This window comes from Misgurnus anguillicaudatus, chromosome 15 (assembly GCF_027580225.2).
Source record: "Misgurnus anguillicaudatus chromosome 15, ASM2758022v2, whole genome shotgun sequence".
Classification (NCBI taxonomy): Eukaryota; Metazoa; Chordata; class Actinopteri; order Cypriniformes; family Cobitidae; genus Misgurnus; species Misgurnus anguillicaudatus.
Window position 1 is genome coordinate 27,038,478 of NC_073351.2, and position 20,513 is coordinate 27,058,990.

The 20,513-nt window shown below is 36.8% G+C and overlaps 1 protein-coding gene and 1 long non-coding RNA gene across 2 annotated transcripts in view; both read right to left on the reverse strand.

Moving 5' to 3' along the window:
• cdh13 (cadherin 13, H-cadherin (heart)) overlaps positions 1-20,513 on the reverse strand; it is a 469,469-nt gene that overhangs the window by 312,085 nt on the left and 136,871 nt on the right. The window lies entirely within an intron of this gene.
• LOC141349733 (uncharacterized) lies at positions 1,223-3,576 on the reverse strand. The gene is made up of 4 exons (XR_012357734.1): positions 2,762-3,576; positions 2,083-2,203; positions 1,888-2,002; positions 1,223-1,763 (listed from the first exon to the last, which is right to left on the reverse strand). It is a non-coding gene; the product is annotated as an uncharacterized lncRNA (long non-coding RNA).

Consider the following 20,513-nt stretch of genomic DNA (forward strand, 5'->3'; position numbering starts at 1 on the left):
AAAATGTAACTTGTACAATGGTGAGAGAATTTACAAAATAATTAAGAAAATGAAAAGAAAAATTGTTTGGTTGTTCAGTATTTGCCCTTCGGCTGAGTGTTTCATTTTATTCGGTTCCAGCCAAGAATTTTCCTTTCGGTGCATCTCAAATCCAAAGTAGACTGCAGGCTTAAAGCAGGCAAAGTAAAGAGTAAAAAATTACATACAGTACGTAAAAGTACATGTCCATGCAGTAAATATTATCTCCCTTAATCATTTTGAATGAGCAGGGGTGTATCATATTTGTGGGGAGTTTGCACCTGCAGTATTAAACATAAATGTTTAAATGATGTGTAAATGGGAATGTAGTTCTCTGTATTTGGAGTGCTACATTGATTTAAACACCCCATCAGTGATTAAACACCTGGACTTATTCATCCCATATCACCTAATGTAGGTTGTAAGTTATATCTGAGTGTCATATGTGTAATTTTATGTGATTTCATATTTTAAACATTAAATATGATATATGAGGAAGGTGCATGAATGATTGCATATGTAAGGTGACGGGAATAACCATGGACACATAGACAGCCCTGTAGTCATCTCATCATTTCATACAAAGCTGAAGTAGACCCTGGTGAGTCCTTCAGTTGCTAAATAAACAGGCACTAATACCCAGTGGAGCTCTTAACCTAGAATGATTCGGCACGCAAGCAAACAAACGCAAACGCACACACACAGACACGTCAGGGAAATAAATTGGAAACACTTTACAATAAGATTCGATTCATTAACATCAGTTAATGTGTGAGCTAAAATGAACTAACAATGACGAATGCATTATTACAACATTTAATAATACACAGCAAAATCACTGGTGTTAAAATAACACCCACAGTGTCAAATTTAACACCGGCAAAGTGTGTATATGTGTCCACACTACACTGTGTTAATTTAGTCAAAAGTGTAGTGTTAATTTAACAACACCCATTATATGTTAATTCAACACTCAATATTGTTAAATTTTACACTTTGTTCAACACTATTCATTGTTGTTTCCACACTACACTGGTGTTGGCACACAAATACAGTGTTAAAAATTAACACTCCTAATTTAAGGTCATCACCAGTGCAATGTGAATTCAACAATGTTAAGTGCTAAAATACTGAGTAATAGCCACTTTTGTTGCTAATGGGTTGTTTCTATAAAAGAAAAATGACAAGAAATATTGCAAAACCTCTTTTTATTAAAGTAAATCACATTTAATATTTACACACAACACTTTGCATTTAACACTGCTTATTTAAATACCTCAGCTACAATTAGAAACAGAATACAGTATGGAATAATGAAAGTTATCTTATACCACAGCACAGTGACATGAAAACCACTTATTATAAAGTCTTTAATAAATCAAATGAGAGTTAAAAAAAATTAGCCACCCTACTCAAAAACTTGAACATTAAAATACATGCAATTACCTTATCGGCAAGCAGAAATGCTTATCCTTCACAATACTAAAGATTTTTCCATAACAAAACAGACATTTCAATTCAAAAGACGTTTCATTTTTCTTAAACACGTTCCAACCTGGTATTTAGTTCTGTAGTTGTTTTACTGTACAGTAGTGGAAGGCTGCATCAGTGGTCTTCATCATGCAGGGAATGGCTTTTTGGTCCAGAATGATGCAAAAATTCTGGATGCAACTTCTGTTCCCAAAGCAGAGCAGGCAGGGCTGTGCTGATCCATCCACCTCAAAGCATGGATTGATGCTCATCACCTAAGTGTTTTAAAAGAGTGTATTTGATGTGTATTTATGAACTTGTATGCATTTACGTAGAGTGAACAATGCAAGCAAACTAACTGCTGAATAAATAACTAGAACAAAATACCCACAAACTTACACAGCACAATCAGTAGCTTCAGTTGCACATTGACCCTCTCCAGTCTTTCCTCCTTTCACAAATGAAGGCAAGAGGTAAATGAGCCAGGGAAGAGCTGCCACATCACTGTCCCATCCTAGCAAAACACAATTTAAACACCATGAGTATACAGTTAAACTTTAAAACTGTAAAAGTAGCAAACCCATTTACACTTACCATATTTAAACTCCTGTTGACCAGACAGAGGGTCATCCATATCTTCATCAGGATATAGGCTGCAATTATCCTTTAATTGTTGTATGTTGGCTATTTTGCAATACATCACCTCAGCATATTTCTGCAGATTTTCAAAGACAAAAAGGGTCAAGAAAATACCAAAAAGGGTGCAGTTTTAACCGTTATTTGAATCAAAATCATCTCAGTATAATCATGTTAGAGACAGTGTACAGTACTAAAGTACTGTGTGTACTCACATAACTAGTTGGTAAGCTCTTATCCTCCAAACTGGGTTAAGGAATAACAGTTCCAGAATTCACGGGTATGCCGTATTCAAATATAGTCTGGTAGGGTGAGGGTCCTATCACAAAAAAATGACAATAAAGACTCTGAAAACTCAACATTCTTTTTATATTAAAAACAGCACTCAAGACAATATGAATCTTCAATTATACATTTTCAAAATAGTAATCAATTTGATTGCTATTTAATATGATATCAATAGCAAAACGATGTATGAGAAGATAATATATTTTTATTAAAGTTGGCAGCAGGTCATGTGACTTTCTTGCCAGATTAATAACCATAATATGTACAAAACTACATATACTAAAAAGATTGGTTAACTGTACAGTTATGTCAAATAAAATGATTTATATGTATAAATATATAAACTTACCTTCTGTAATGAATTTATATAAGTATTAGCAGTCGTTTCTCATTGGAAGTCATCCATGTCAGGTCTTCTTTAATAAACTGCCCTAAAAACAGCATCTCTTCTGAATGATTTTAAGCACTCAGTGTGTACTTTCACCAAACTAGCATCTATAATGACAGAAAAACAAATGTTCGCCATACACGTTTTACACTTTCGTATGTATTTGCTATTTGCATCTGTCTGACATCTAGCGCCACGAAAAGCTTACAACACACAATGCATCCAATCTGTGCATATTCTGAGGTAAAATGAATTGTTGGTTTGGCGATATTTTCCCTGTTTGCATACATCTTAGAAAAACACATGACGATGCGGTTGCGGTTTTCTCCGTGTTTTTCAGTAATTTGAATAATTAACCGATATCCGTGCACTCACGTGCATGTAAACGACCTCGTTAACTCACGGTATCTAGCCTATATGATTACCTCATAACGAGCATCATGTGGTGAATAAACGAGCTTTCATTTAACTTAATTTCATACCTTTAATTTGTAGTGCATGTCGCGTTTTATCATGGTTCAATTCTTACATTCATTCATATCTCCTGTTAATATTATCCTTCTTGGTTAAAACTTTTAGCTAGAAGTTTAACTTTATAACAAACTAACAAGGGAACGACGTAACACAAGGTAGCTCTGATTAAACTGAACCAAATAACGAACAAAGGGGAAATAAAATGGGAAAAATATCTTATTTAGGTTTTTTGGCAAATGGCTGCGTAGAGTCAGACAGAGAAATAACAGTTTAATTTAGCTAAACCATGTGAATATTATGAGATTTACCTGCTCTCTTCAGTCCTCCTTTGAAAGAAAATGGCGGTAAAATCCCTGACACTGACAGGAAATGTTTAGTGGAGGCGTGGCTTGATTTACACCGCTCAGAGTGAAATCTGATAACACCCTTGTTTTACACTGACACTGTCGTGGATATAACACTGGCCTAGCAATGGCAGTGTTATTTTATTACCAGATAGTGTTAAAACAGCATCAACACTGTGTATTTAACACCATCCCTGAAAATTTAACACTGGTGATTTTGCTGTGTATTTGATCATGTTAGTTAATACCAATACAATTGTTTGTTGTTTGTTCATGTAAGTTCATTAACACATGTTATTAAACAGCACTCTGGAATGCTTGATTCTGATTGGTCAGTGGCAACATTCCTAAGTATTTTATTTCAACAGCTACTGTAAAAGCACAGCCTCATCCAGGTACTGTAAGTCATCTTAATAGGTGCAATTAAATCCTTTAAAAGAAATTCAATATAAATATGCAGAATTAATAATATACCATAAAAAAGCGTTTTATCTCACGAAAGGTTTGCATTTCCTCAAATTAGCTCAAACTTAACTCATTAACTTAACTTTGACTTGTCCCATATGCTAAAATCATTATAAAATTGGATAGTTACATATTTAAACACACTATTGCCCCCTTCTGTATTAGCTTCAGGGTGGTTAGCGTCTTTTTAATTAGGAACATGCAAATTAAAAAGCTTGAAGCTCAGCAGTACAATAACTTACCCATTACTATTGACTACATCAACTCATTTAGTCTGATATCAGTCAGCACCACCTGACGTTCGACAAATATATTTTGGGTTTCTAGAAACATCTGCTCAAGAAATGTCCTGCCAACTCAAACGAACATTAATGAAATATTTTTTGTTGCAGCTGGCTTATTACCCTGTTGGACACAATTGTACCAATATCACTAATGGGACGCTTAATCCGTGCTGTTCAGCGCGATAAAGTAAACATTTAATCACAAGTTGGTGCGTTACATCCTTATGCCAAACTTGTGAGTGCCAAAAGCTGAACGTGAATGAATAACTTTCTTCAGAAGAAGTTACAGTGCTTTTGTTTCGATGTGAAAACTAAGAATACATGAGAGTCTAAACTTAACCTCTCACCCACACATACAGTATACCTGCCTACATGCAAACAACACAAATTCACTGCAGCATGCATGCAACAAAAGTAAATGAACAACGGCAGCCTAGAGAAACCGGCCAATTAATCTGCATTCGTCTGGGAAAACCATCAGCAGTTATTTGAGATCATAGCCTAAATGTAGTGCTTTTGAGAAGCCTCTCCAACGTGATACTCTGAGGTATAGAGTGCAGTAGGCGGTAAGCATAATTGGTTTGTTTCATCAGTAAGACGCTCTTATTCCGATACAAAGAGAATGAATATTTAGATCTAACAAAAATTTCTCTTCAATTCAAATAGTGAAGAAAATTTAAAAGCAACGTTCTCATTAATGCTTTTGAAACATCAATGAGCACTTTCACACGCCACTCAACTCAAAAACTCCTCCATCTTACTCATCCAGTTGAACAAAAACTCAAGCAGATGTGTGCTGCATTTCAATTACTAGCATCTGTATTGAACACTGCTCTTACTGGGACACCACCATTTCAAAAACTACTTGCAACTAAAGAGTTCATTTTAGTACATCAGAGGGGCACACTGGTATCAAATAGTGCATAATAATACCTTAAAGGTACATACTACCGAATATATACATATCTGTACCTAAATGGTACATATTAAAACCTTCCTAAAGCAATACTCCAGCCAAATATCTAAATTAGAGACCTCCAAAAATAAAAAATAAAATAACGACCTCATAAGTCATTTGTGCAAGCACCTTATTACGACGTAAAGTGACGTATTAAGGGATTTGTGTCCTCTAGCAGCAGTAGCTTATACAACCTGTTGTTACGTTTTAAGGGTTTTTGCATTTAAATTTGTAAATTTAGAAACGGTTTCATAAACATTTATGGTTTTAAAGATATTTTGGAGCATCCCACCCTCACCCTTACCCTAAACCCAACCACCTCTCAACCATATAAAACACAACACGTAAGTTAAAGTAGAGTCACAGGTATTTATTGCATAAAACAGTATAAAAGTATTACAAACCATGCAGGGGCATCACTAGGCCCTTTTTAGGGGGGCTTCAGCCTAAAATTCTGCCCAGCCCCCATAAAAAATAATTTGATTCATTAATTTGTGATCGCTTCAGTCCCCTATAAAAACTCTTTAGAAAAGGCGGCATGCTGCGTCAAGTTTTGGCTCCTCCCCTGATCTGAGTCAGCATGGATTTAGCGCATTTTTCAATCCGCAGGGGGGCCGAGCGGAGCGAACATGGACATCTTGGCCTGGCGGCTGTTCTGACCAGCCGTGCAGTCAGCTCAGGTTGACATGTGAAATAATATGAATGAATGAATGAATGACGGACCTCTTAAAATCTACGAGTCAGTCAATCGCGGTGCGAAAATGCCACCACATGACCTAACGGCGGCAATCCACTACTTTTTTAGCTTAATCTAACAAATATGCAGCGCAAAGGAGAAGCAGAGAGAGACAGACGCAGCGAGATGCTGCAAAATCACAGAAATATTTGCCAAGAAGGGAGCAGGTCAGTCAAGTTACCATTGAAAGCACACATCTATATATTGCTGATTAAAAGTGGAGTGCACAATGTTTGAAAGCCAATGTTGATATTTAAAATCACCTAAACAAACACGCCCCTACCCCAACAGAATCTGGACCTTCTTTTAAAAGACCCACCCAATACGCAACCCGACAAGGATGTCAGTTAGTAGACACGCTCCTTACTGCTGATTGGCTATAAGTGTGTTTTGGTAGTGGCCCCTCTCCTTTCCAAAGCGTTTTCAAACATTGTGCACTCCACCTTTAACGTTACATGTTTTAAAGTCAGGTGCTGGCGTGATGCATTGCTTTATTCCTAAAATGAAAATCCTAAAATCCTAAAAATGGCAGTTTTTAATCCGCGTACACCGGATCTGATATTTACAGCGGATTGTCATCATTTTGCATCTTTTTTTCAAATAAATCGATCTTTGACCTCGGTACACTTGAAATATTTTAAGTACATTTTTAAAAAGTTGTGACTGTTTTGTATGCTGTGTTTATATCATAAAATAAACAAGTGGGTACGTTATTTGTCCTAAATGGTGGAATAGTGTAATGTATAATAAAATACAATTTATCCAAATTGTTTAAATTGAAAATCTTGATGTCATCATATCATTTTATACGCTAATATATTAAGTTTCACCTGCTGCCAGTAGAGGCGCAAATTTAGTATATTCATCTATTGGTCGTATTTGGTGAAATGGACAAGACCAAAGCAATCGTATGGGTTGGAGAATAGGTTGCAAAATTAACCCATCATTTTCTCACCCTCAAGCAATCCGAGATAGATATGTCCATTTGTAGTTATTTTAGTAAATTTCCTTGCCCTTTGTAGTTTTAGCGATAGAAAACAGGGATCACAAAACAACTTCTGACTTTAAACACCAAAAAAATGCATCCATCCTTTACAAAAGTAATTAACACGGCTCCAAGGGGTTAATAAAGATCTTCTGTGGGTAATCGATGTGACTTTGTAAGAAAAATATCCATATTTCAAGCTTTATAAACTATAATAACTAGCTTCCAGTAATGAAGCCTTCTTGGAGACCTTGTTGCCATAGGTACGTTAATTTTGAAATTTGGCTAGAGTATTCCTTCAAAGGTCTAGTGACAGCTAAGGACCATTTTTGGAGCATTTTTTTACAATGAATAAGCATGTCTTTTTTATGCAAATGAGGCTTATTATCTATTCACAAAACCAGTGAATCTAGATGTTTGTGTACATTCCCTATTGATCATGGCAGCAGAAATACAAATCAAGTTCAGAGGAAAAAATAAAGAAGAGCATTTAAATTGGGCATAGCCAGCTGCACAACAAAGATGAAAGAATGGCTTGTGTGCTCCAAGCCAAAGGTTCGATACTGATGAAGTGTATGTACAGTAATTCACTGTAAGTCACTTTGTATAAAACCATCTGCCAAATGCATTAATGTAAATGTAATGCAAATTTAGAAGCTCAGATCAACATGGTAAATGCTGTACAGTCCTGGTAAATATATCTGCCACATCCTCCACAACCTACATTAGCAGTTAAAACCAGCATGCAGGAGGCACAAATGTAGCGTGCAAGCTGCACTCAGCAGATTTTTTTGGTGTGTTGTTTCGTGATGTTACCGAGAAAGGCGACAAAATGTGTGGCATTGTTTCAGGCAGCATTATAATCACAGTGCCGAGACAATGTAACCTTAACTAATTTACACCAGGTGACGGTAAACTAATTGCCTAATTACTAACACAATTGCTTGTTAAATGTGTGCTACGGATAAACAGCAGTACTGTGACAGATACTAGGCCACGTATTGTGTATCACTTCTATTGGGTACATCTAACACCTTACACATTAAAGAGTTTGGCTGTATATCAGCAGCATGTAATTTCCAAGGCAATGATACCAATAGAGATCAAACTAGTGAGTTCAATCATAATGCGATGTATCTCACCACAGACGCCCGATCAATAGAATATGAGTTTTATTTCGCTATTGAACCAGTAGCTTTGCAGAACGTGATCATTGCCGCTATAACCCTAAATCAGATATTACAAACATTCACAGCCACCCATTCTTGCCTGTAAAAACCTCACGCCTGTATTCTGGATGATACGCCAGGCATTAGAAGCAATTTTAGCTCAATACCCTAAGGCTGCTGCGGGGCAGAAGTTCAAACATTTTCCAGCCGAGTCCAACAAATCACATCAGTGGATTAACTGTCGGAATAACTGTTGTGTTTAAGCCTCTCGGCTCTGATGTTACAGGTCAAAAATTTACACTTGAGGTAGATTTAGAGTTTAGCATTAGCTACAGTATGGCAGGACTTACCGAATGCTTTCCTTTCTTTTGCAGTGTATTACTGCAGATTAGCAATGAAAGTGTGTGTGTGCGTGTGCACATGTTTGTGTGTGCGCTGTATGGTAATGATGGTGGAATAATGAGAGCACGCTCTCATGTTCTCCTATTCTGCTGTTGCTTGTTATCTCTCATAGTCAGTGGGCCAGAGCAACAGGTTTGAACCACCGTACACCCACTCATGCACAAACAACCACGCACACGATAAGAAGGATTCAAATGTGAAGGACAATAATGTGCTACTACTGTACATTTTTAACTCTTATTATCAGTACATGTTGTGAGAAGTACCCATAGTCCTTTGCGCCTGAATATTTTGATACTTTATGCTTTATCACAAAACTACTTGAATAATTGTTAATAAAACGTCATAGAGGTTTAAGCTCTTGGTATTATTGATGTTGTTATATTGTAAATTATAATTTTATGGACACATTGTACTGTATTTCTCTCAACAATACATGTTAAAGGGGCCATGGCATGAAAATCTGACTTTTTCCATGTTTTAGTGCTATGATTGGGTCCCCAGCAGAGTATGTGAGCGGTGCGGAGTGGGAGCGGAGCGAGGAGTGGAGTGGCGTAATTTTGCCAGGAGCGAGGAGCGTTTTTTTTTAATGTCGGAGCGTTGTGATTTTCTCTCGCTCCGAAAACGCTCCACTATTGCTCAGTTACGAGTCACGACTCGTCAGACTCCGGACCAAACCACTGTGAGAAAACAGAGGGGAACTTAAAATGTTTCTTAACATATTTTGCATTCCTTTGCATTTGTATTGTTGTCTCACTAGTACTTTCACAAACATTTATATACAGGGCCTGACATTAACACCCGCCAAATGCGGGTAGATTTCGGCTGTGGCGGGTAAGACAGCCAATCCCACTAGCCACTTTGGCAGGTTGAATATAATTTTTAATTGTAGTTTTCTTAAAAGATGCGAAATGATAAACAATACGCAATGCGACACTGGGAAAGTACAACTCCCATGAGCACTCTGCACCAAGCGCAACGCACAGAGACCGTTTGACGCGCGCGTGATCAGCGGAGCGTTTCGGACCAAAGCCCCACATTCCAGAGAGCGCGCGAGAGCTGATGGATTTGCGAATGCACAAGAGGACGCAGTCTGAGCGCATACACACTTCGGGAAATATAGAACAATTGCATGGAAGTGATTGAAGAGATATAAATTGCGTGCACACTCGAGAGTGCAAGAGCGGAGAGAAATTCAGCGCATGTGCTTGGCACCTGCCACTCTGCAAAAGCTCGTTTTTCTTAAAGTGAATGCGGCATTGGAGATATAGCTTTAATTAAAAATATGTTCAGCCAGCCAGCATTTGTTTTGTTCAGATTCAGAATATTTCTAGTATTAATATAAAAGTTGGCTTAAAGTAAAGGCAGTAGACTATCTATATTTTTTCGTTTGGCTATTTGTCTAAATTAATATTTTAGTTTTTGATTTATTTCTTTTATTTCATGTTATGTTTTTCGTTTAATTTATTTTATATGAGGTTTTTCATTTAATCATTTATTTAAAAGTTATAACCATTTAATCATTATTGTTTAAAAGTTATGTAAATGATAGGTTAATTTGGGCTAATATTAGCTACTATTTCCGTATGTGATGTTCTTCACTTAATAACTGCGTATAAAATAAAAATATGTTCAACCAGCCAGCATTTGTTTTGTTCAGAATAGTTCTATAACTAATAGCCTATAAAAGTTGGCATAAAGTGAAGGCAGTAGCCCTATATTTTTTCGTTTGGGTATTTGTTTAAATGAATATTTTAGTGTGTGATTTCTTTCTTTGATTTAATGTAATGTTTTTCGTTTGATAATTTATTTTATATGAGGTTTTTCATTTAATCATTTATTTAATTTCAACACATTTTTTGTTTTGCTTTGTTTAAACGTGAGCTAAATGATAGCCTAAGTTGGGCTAATATTAGCTACTGTTTCAAATTCTGCTACTGTTCTTCTCTTAGTAGGCCTACTGCATATTCGTTTTTTTTTTTTATAAAAAATTGCCGTAGAGCGAAAACGGAGCGATACGTAAGTAAGAACGGCGCGGGGAGTGAGCGAGGAGCGGAAAATTGTATACCCAGAGCGGAGCTTGAGCGGAGTAATTATGACATGCTTTGAGCGCGGAGCGCAAATTCTTTCCACTCCGCTCACATACTCTGGTCCCCAGTGCTTCTATTAACCTAGAAAATGTGAAAAAGATCAACCCAATAACTTAGTTTTGGTAAACCATTCTCTACAAGCACATGAAAAAATAGGTCGTTGAAATTTGTCTCTCCTTGTGATGTCATAAGGAGCTCTTATTGGAATAATACCACCCCTTAATCTGCACTATCCAATCACAGCATTGCCATTTAGTGCAGAGAAAAAGAGAGAGAGAAAAAATAATTACATTTCAATGGCAAAAAAACACCATCATTGTGATCAGTGTTTGCACTTCATCCGCTTATTTGCATTTTAAAGGACACACCCAAAACGGCACATTTTTGCTCACACCTGCAAAGTGGCGATTTTAACATGCTATAATAAATTATTTATATGGTATTTTGAGCTAAAACTTTACATATGTGCTCTGGGGACACCAAAGATTTATTTGACATCTTAAAAAAGTCTTGTGCCATGGCCCCTTTAAAATACAGTTTTGTGTGAAGTTAATGAATGAATTTTGTGTTGTAAAACTATTTTTAAACCAAACGTAACATTAATAAATAATAAAAAGGAGATCTAAGTGAAGATGTTGGACTGAACTAATACTATTACAAATTATTTCAAGTTAAATCAACTTAAAATTAAGTGTACTGAATTTATTTATTTATTTAATTTTTTTGTTGTTAAATATACTCAAGTTTTAGTTCACATTACCTAATTTTGTATTAGGGAACAACTCTACTAAAAAATCCAGCTAAGACCTTAATTAGCTGGCAAGCTGGTTTTAGCTGGTCTCACAGCTTGGTTTTAGCTGGTATTGCTGGTGTTGCAAGCTGGACTAGCTGTGTGTTGCTCACTTTTTAAGCTGGTCTAGCTAGACTTAGCTGGTCAGGTTGAAAGACCAGCTGACCAACCAGTTTGACCAGCTTTGCCAGGCTGGGAGGACCAGCTTAAAACCAGCTACTGCCACCTTAAACAAGCTAAAATACCAGCTACCAGCTAATGCTGGTCATAGTGGATTTTTTAGTAGGGTAGGGACCATTTCTTGACAATTTTTTTCTGACAGTGTATATCCCAGATTTGCCAGCTTGATGCACTGTTAATACTAGGGATCTACTAACTGAAAACCGAAAAAGAAGAAACCAAGGCCGAAAAACCGAAACAACGAAAGAAATTATTATTCCAATTATTAGTACCATTGCATTTATGGCTATTACTGTGTACTAACTTTACTAGGAGTGTGACGGATCACAAAACTCACGGTTTCGGATCACATTACAGTTTTTTGAGGCATTACAGTTTTTTGAGTTTTTTCATAAAAAAGAACAAAGTTGCACATTAGGTAAGGTCTGAAATTAGCATTAGGTACAGAAATCAAAATAAATGAATAAGTCTTTATTGTATAAATTAAACATAACTCTTTTTTAGAGCTACAGAAGTGATTTTCTTTTAGTCTTGGGTTGTTTGATTAACATTAATGACACAGACTTAAGTAGGTTAATTGAGGTTACCGTCTCTTTAAGACCAAATAAGCACATACTGGTTTCTGACTGTAATCTATACATACACTTAAGACATAAACAAATGTTTTTATTAGAAAAATAATACTGTGGAGATCATTTTGTTTGTATGCGCCCTGTCAAGAACAGAATGATTTTATGTTCTCTAGCTTTGTGAAATGCATCTCCGTTTATGCACTACTGAGTGCCCTTAAACGCGCACACACACAGAGACCAAGGGTGAATCCCAAACTGTGCAGCATAAACAGTCGCTCCACATTCGAACGTTACGTTTTTTTTTCATTGCTCTATTCACCAAATGTATGTTACTGGACTTTGTATGAGACACAGTAGCGCAACTCTTTCTAAAGCTTACACAAAGAGTTTCGATCTTTGATGGGCATAGAAAGCTGCTCACTTTAGCGCCTTTTTGTGGTTAAATACATCCACACCACAGACATGTTGCTTCAGACAAGCACGTGCAGGTCGCGTCATCAAAACATTTCGGCCGCGTTGTTTCGGTAATAAAAGTCTTTCGGACGAAAATGCTCTTTTGGGCTTTTTTCTGGCTTGCAATGTTATCCCAGAATGACTTTAAAGGAATAGTTCACTTCAAAATGAAAATTTTATCATAAATCACTTACCCCCGTGTCATTCCAAAACTCATTTGATTGTCTTCGCAATACATTTTTAAATAGTTTTGATGAAAACCGTGAGCCGTGTAACTGTCCCAGAGACTGCTATTCCACTGACACTATTCAATTCCAGTAAAGAATAAAAGACATTGCTAAAAAAATAAGCAAGAACATTTTTGTGCGCAAAGAAAACAAAAATAACGACTTTATTTAATAATTTGTTCCTTATTTTCCTCATTGGCGCGTTCACGAGAAAACCAATTGTTGAATATAATGATTATTTGTGTTTTCTTTGCACACAAAAAATGTTTTCTGAAGAGGAATGAAAGACTTTTGGGTCTGGAATGACACAGGCATAAGTGATTCATTATAAAAAAAATATTTTGGAGTGAACTATTTTTTTAATATCATGATTAAAAATTAGGTTTAAATTAAATTAAAATATCTGATTTTTAATGTCGTATTAGACTTATTAGGCTGTGTGTTATGCATGTCTATTAAGGTTCCTGTATGGGTTCAATTCAGGGAAAACACATTGATAAAGATGTACAGATAAAATGAACTGTAAGGATAAAAGCATCAACCAAAAAGCAAAAATGTAAATATACTAAAACATCTGTTCAGTTTTGGGTTTTAAAACTAACAATAAAACTAAGCAGACAAAAAAGGCAAAACGTCACAAAAATGCTATTTACAGTAGCATGCTGTAAATATGTCAGAAACATGAGAGAAAGCAACTCAAACCCTATTTTTGTTTTGATTTTTATCTTTATTTTCTCCCCTCACTCCGTGATTTAATTAGAGAATTGGGAAACATAATGTTCTGCCATCACAGAACAACGGCACGAAAAGAACCTTGGGCTTATTAAATTTTAACAAGGTTCTCCAGGCAACTTTCTCTCAACGTAATTGCTTTGTGTATTTCCCCTATGGGGACCCTGTTTCTTGTTTGTTATCGACACAAAGCCGTTGAAATCACACCCAATGAGCTCTTTTCCTCACCTATACCTGTTTACATTTTCCTTTTTAAAATAAACATTCAATTAAACATGATTTAAGTGTGAAGATGCACCTAACACCTAAGTAGATATTGATATTCCTCAATTTTAATTATCATCAATATTCCTCCAAAATGTTCTTTAGTGGAAAGAGCAAAACAGTTAGCTCATGATTGCTAGACATTCTCATATCATACTGTTTTATTGACATACAATATCTTATTACAGTTGTAAATCTAGAGCTGCACTGGCAGATATCACAATCAATATTACAAAAACCCAGCACGACGGCATCGACTTGTAATTCTGTAACAAGTTGGACAATAAGCAAAACTATTTCCCATCATGCTCTACTATCATTGCATCATACCGAGCTGGTAGGTGGACCGCATGAGAAATAACAGTGTCAAGGTATTTGTCACATGGCAGATGTCACACCATCCTACATTATAATGTCACATGCCACATCCTCACACAAATAGCAAGTCAATAATGAACCTATTTGCTCCATTACTGATTGATTAATTAATTCATTTATTTGAATAAAATATCCTGACTATAATGCATAAACACAAAGCAGGTACAAAATATCTCCATAGTGTATAACAGATTAAAAGGTAGCGACAACAAGGACTTAATCATATAATCTAGTAAAAAAACTAAATAATTATAACATGACTCAATTTTCTGGTCATCTCGAGTGATAATTTGAGGCAAATCCTGTACATTGCTGGAGTGAATAATATTATTTTTTATAGAGTTTTAGCAGTACTGTGTATCATCCGCATAAGAGATGTACAGCTGCATCTACATTCGTACAAATATCATTTATGTAGATTGTAATCAACAAAGGCCCTAATATGGAACCTTGAGGTACTCCAACAATTAGTTCTGCCTACGCTGACATAATGCCTTCACAAGTGACATTTTGATATCTACTAGACAAATAATTTTTAAACCATTCAATAACATTATCAGACATCCCAATTTTAGACAGATATTTTAACAAAATGTATCAACCGTATCAAAAGCTTTTGGGAGATTGATAAATAAGGCTGCACAAGATTCTTTACAATCAATAGTTCAAAATTACAAAATGACTTCTTTTACAGACAGTTATATGTGTGCATGCATTCAGCAGGTTGATCTTAATGAACTCACAGCATGCCAACCTCTTCATCCACAACCAGCACAACTGTATATTTAACTTGACTTTGTTTAGCCCAGGGCAAAGTCCTTTGATGTTACACATAACAAGGTTGCATTACCTCAAAAAACCACTATAGCATTCTTAACCCAGCTTATATATATATATATATTTATATATCTGTGTATTTCCATTAAATCTCTAAAGCTCCAGGTTTTGGCTAAAACATCTGTGTTTGATCTGAGGAATGGCTCCAGGAATCAAAGGGGATTGACATCTTAATTTATCACAACAACAAACATCAAAACGGGTTTATTAAAAGCATGTCTTTTTGTCTGATATATTTCTCCTCTAGTCTCATACGATCATCTGCTGTCATCAGTCAGAACAAAAAAATAAATAAAAGACCTCTCAGCTCAATAGCTGTCAATCTCTATTGACAGCTGACAGAGGAGCGCTTACGCTGAACTCACATCATCACGCTCCAGGTGAATGACTGTCGGCAGCTTTTTGACTCTCTGACAGGACTCAAAAGAGAAAAACAATGCTTTGAAAAGGTGAGACTGCTCTTTTATTAAAAATCCCTTTGAGAACTGCAAAAGAGCTGACTCTGCTAAGATGAATGGCCAACATGTAAGGGGTTGTATCAATCAGTATAACCGAAAATGAAAAATTTGTTATAATTTACACCTTTATGTCATTCCAACAATGAAAGTGAATGGTTTTACACTTGTTTTCTGAAGCTAGCTTTGGGACCAGAACTGACCAAAATACGGTCTCTGAAAAACTTCACATATGCCATGTCAAGATATGGCATGGCAGGTTTAACATCAGTGGGGTAAATGCTATTGGTGCCTTGTGAATGAGCACGGATACAATTGAGATTTGAGAAATTTGTGAGGGAATTTGAGTCTTTTTCCAACTGAAAGCTACCGCATGGCTTTAATAGATCTAGAATATAGATACAAAAATGTATAAAGTTGTACCCAAATTGTTTGTTTTGGATATTGTATGGTTGTGTAATGGCAAAAGTCTGAGCAACTGAGGTGAGGCGCAATTTGTGGTGAAACATAACAGTATGTGCTTGCCTGTTCGTAAACACCTAAATAAACCTATACTTCAGCCATTATTATTATTATTATACAGTATTATATAAAAGTCTTAGGTCACCACCAGCTTTGCTGTTTTAGCAAATTGTAAATGACAAACCCTATTTATTTTTGTCTTTCTTTACTAAGAGACTACTAATTGACCTTTTCTGTCAATGGCAATTTTACATTTTTACTGTTTAGACCCAAAAGTACCGAGGCGGGCCTGTCATTCTCCGGCACGTCATCTTTTGCTCAATGAATCGATCTGTAAATAGGAAGACACAGACGCCAGAGATCAGACTCTTTCTGTACAAGCCCATGGCACCAGGCCAAGCACCCGTTCTCCACAACCGACCTTAAAGCGAACACACATATATGCACACGACACGCACAAACACAGTGTGATTGTCTCTGACGCTTTGCTCGCGATCGAGCAATTTTCCAGTCATATTTTCTGATCTATCAAGTTGTAAAGCAGAACGTTTTATCACAATAGATGAAATAACGTAATCACTTACAGACTGACGGCTTTCTCAAAAATTATGAACTGCACATACTCTGATGGAATCATTGTTCCCGTCTAGATGCTCTGCGCTGGTTCTGACAGGTTCTGAGAAGCGGGTTTTTACGGCTGTCCGCATAAATGCCCAATTCGACAATCATCAGCAACTATGGTGCAATTTTAAGTAGCTGAAAACCTCCACTGGAGTTGAAAAGAAATAATAAGGAGATGATAAAAAGCTTTGATTTACTGAAGCTTTTGATGCTTTTCTAGCTGAGATGAAAGAGGAAATATGTTTTTTTACCAAAAAACACCGTCTGCATGCCCGGTCTCTAGTGGTTTCCTTTGTATTTGTTAGATTTTCTTTTTCTATCTTAGACTGACCTCTCCTTGCACAGACATAAACAAACCCATACACGCACACAATCCAAACCGGCACACAGTGAATAACAGTGAATAACTTCTAGACTGAAGTGCAGCATGGATTTGTCCCTTGTGTTGGCCTGTAACCAAAATATTGGTGGGCATAGAGGTTTACTCGGACAAACCAGCAAAACCACATACACGTTTTCTCTTACATACTGTATACTGGAGTTACAGTTTTAAAGGTGCAGTATGTAATTTTTAGAAGGATTTTTTGACAGAAATGCAAAATAATATACAAAACTATATTATCAGGGGTGTATAAAGACCTTTCATAATGAACCGTTATGTGTTTATTACCTTAGAATGAGACCTTTTTATCTACATACACCGGGGGTCCCCTTACATGGAAGTCGCCATTTTGTGCCGCCTTTCTCTACAGAAGCCCTTAACGGAATATTTTTACTAAGTTGTCTCCGACGATGACATGTTTGTCTGGTGGCGGATACTGTAGCTTCTCTTTGTGTTTCAAAAGCGAGGGGTGAGCAGTGGACTGAGCCGTTGGTTGCAATTCGCAACCTCACCACTAGATGCCGCTAACATTTACACACTGCACCTTTAAAGGACAGTTCGCCCAAAAATCATCATGTACTCACCCTCATGTATTTTAAACCAGTATGAGTTTCTTTATTTTGTTAAACACATTTTTACACAGTTGATGATCCCACTCACTTCCATATTAAAGGTCCCGTTCTTTCTGTCTACAGTGCGCAATATAACATGTGTTCATGTGTCACATGTAAAAAAATGTGGTATTTTTCACACAATTTACTTTATCTGTATAGCGCGTTTTCACTGTCCTCAAAACGGGCTTACGTCTTCCTTGTCCTATGAAGTCCCTCTTTCAGAAATACGTAACGAGTTCTAATTGTGTTTAGTGTGGTGTGATTCAATAGCAGCTTAGCTTGCCGTTAGCTTAGCTGGTGACTGACGTATTTCTGTGGGCGGAGTTTAGTCAACAAACTGTTTTACTGACGTCATCAAAGCAGGAAGTAGAGGGCTGTAGTCCAAACCGGCCGTTCGCTGTAGACTTTAAAAGGCGAATTCTGTTAAAGAAAATATATCGCCTGGCAGTGAACTTTGAGCTTTATCATTTTACAGCTATTATTTATGCTCTAACAGCAACAATACACACTAACTAGGGTTTAAAAATGGGATCAGAAAGAACGTGACCTTTAAACAAATAGTATGGAAATCAATGGGTAATGTCAACTGTGTGCTTACCATCATTTATCAAAGTATCTTCTTCTGTGTTCAAAAGATTAAAGAAACATACAGGTTTAGCATGACAGCATTTTTCCCTTTGTGGGTGAACTATGTGTTTTAGTAAACAAGTTTTTATTAAATTGCACATAGTTTTTACCCTGAGGTATGCATATGTGTTAATGATTACAAAGTTAGCTCCAGTTCACAGTAAAAAAAAAGATAACACTGCATAATAATAAAACATTTTATGCACTAAGATAAAATAGTATGCGAGATAATGAATAGGTGTTAATCCTAAATTATCACTTTCAGCTTTAAGAATTACATCATATCACTCATACATCTAATTGAAAACTGCTCTACAACTCAAAACGTTTTAAAGTATGTCAAATAAACGTTAAATTTCATGTGCTTATTTAAATGTATACGTTTACTGATGACCTTTATAAGCAGCAGACTTGTATCAGATTCTACTCTAATGGTTTGATACGCCGAGATCATTTTCCTAAGCGACAGTCGAACACCAGAGAGCGCTATTTCCGACAGTTTATATCAGCGTGAAACATGCTACACTCTTTAAATCTCCTTCAAAGCTGCAATTAAAAAGATCGTGTTACTAATTGATGAACACGGGTGGTTTTGAATAAAACATGTTTAGTTATTTTGCTCTTCGCCATTGTGAACCGTTGTTTGTTAGCCTGAGCAGATGCACCCTCGATTTGCATCCAAAATGTAAATTCCTCCTCTAAGTAGGTTAGCTTGTGAAGTGGGGCCATTTTGCATAGCACGGTCTGCTACAGCGGAGGACAGATCAAATGGCATTCACTGCCCCCGTGGCGGACAGGGAACAGCTGCCAGTATGGACCCGTAGGCCTCCTTCTTCTCAATGGTGTCCTAGAACTCAATCCTGTTACCTCCCTCCTCAACTAGCCTGACTCCATCCAGAGCATTTTTGGGTCAGTGCTCAAAGAGAGCAGACCGAAGGTCATGGTATCCCTGCAGGAACTATATTTAAACAACTGGGAAGAACGAATTCTACTAAAGGAGCTCGCGCATCTAGTGGGACACCCCAAGCAACAGGAAGTGTGTGTTCTGTCCATTGCCAATAGGTTCCTTGAAGGAGACCTCACTGATGACCTCACTCTGCACGATTCTCATGCCCTATATCTGGGTTCTAGGTCGGGACCGCTCGAATTGATGGTTTTACAAATGTGAGACAGACACAAATGTACACACACAGTGTTAGACAAAAACACACACACAGGCTCACACAAGTGTTTGCTTCACCTTGCCGACCTCTCTCTTCACTGAGGGAAACACTCGATCTAACACTGTAACAATGGCTGCACTGTAATTACCGTCATTTGTCAAGCATGTGCCTGATTTATAGTCAATTAAAAATATGCCCAAAAAGTGGCAATGGGCCGTGTTTTATGAGGGCCGTGTGATTAACGTTTAAAATTACACCTGTGAGAGGGTGTGGTCTGAAAGGTGTATGCTTATTGCGTGTCTTTTTCATGAATAGGAAACATTTGTTGTTTTGGTTTTTAAGCACACAGAGGGCAGATTCATATTCACTTCATGCGTTTTTTACTAAGTTTTATATCATGAGTAAGAAACTGCTTTAGATGTGAAGCGAAGTGAACAAATTAGGGATGCTCACATAGACCGTTTAACCGTTAACCGAAGGTAAGAATTTATGACCGATTAACATTATCAGTTAAAATAAAAACATATTTGTTAATACATGGTGCGTGTCGTCATGAGTCGACAGACATTTCGCCACTTTTTCTATCTTTAATTTGTGAATGTCCTGTAAATGACACAAATTATTGCTGCCCTGACGGTCTGATAAAGTAATAATTTGTATGAGAAATCATTTGTATGCCTGTTTGGAAGCTGAACGGAGACGAGCGCGTGTCCGCGCAAGATGACGCGGTCCGTCTCGCGCACATCCGGACAGACGTTCACTGATGGCCTCTGACCCTGTCCATAAACATCTCTCTTTTTGCACAAACGGAGAAAGACGACGCAAAAGCAAAATTTTCTGAAAAGCATCCTGCTTTAGAAATGACCACTGTGGTAGCCCTTTTTGGATATTAATCCTCTGGACCGATCGCATGCTTTTTAATAAGGTAATGTTGTGTGAATATCTGATAATGTATGAATCCTGGTTCTGTTGTTGATCTGTAGCTGCTGTTTGCACGTTCAAATTAAATCTTTTGTTTTTACTAGTTCACAGACAACCGTCAACTGTAT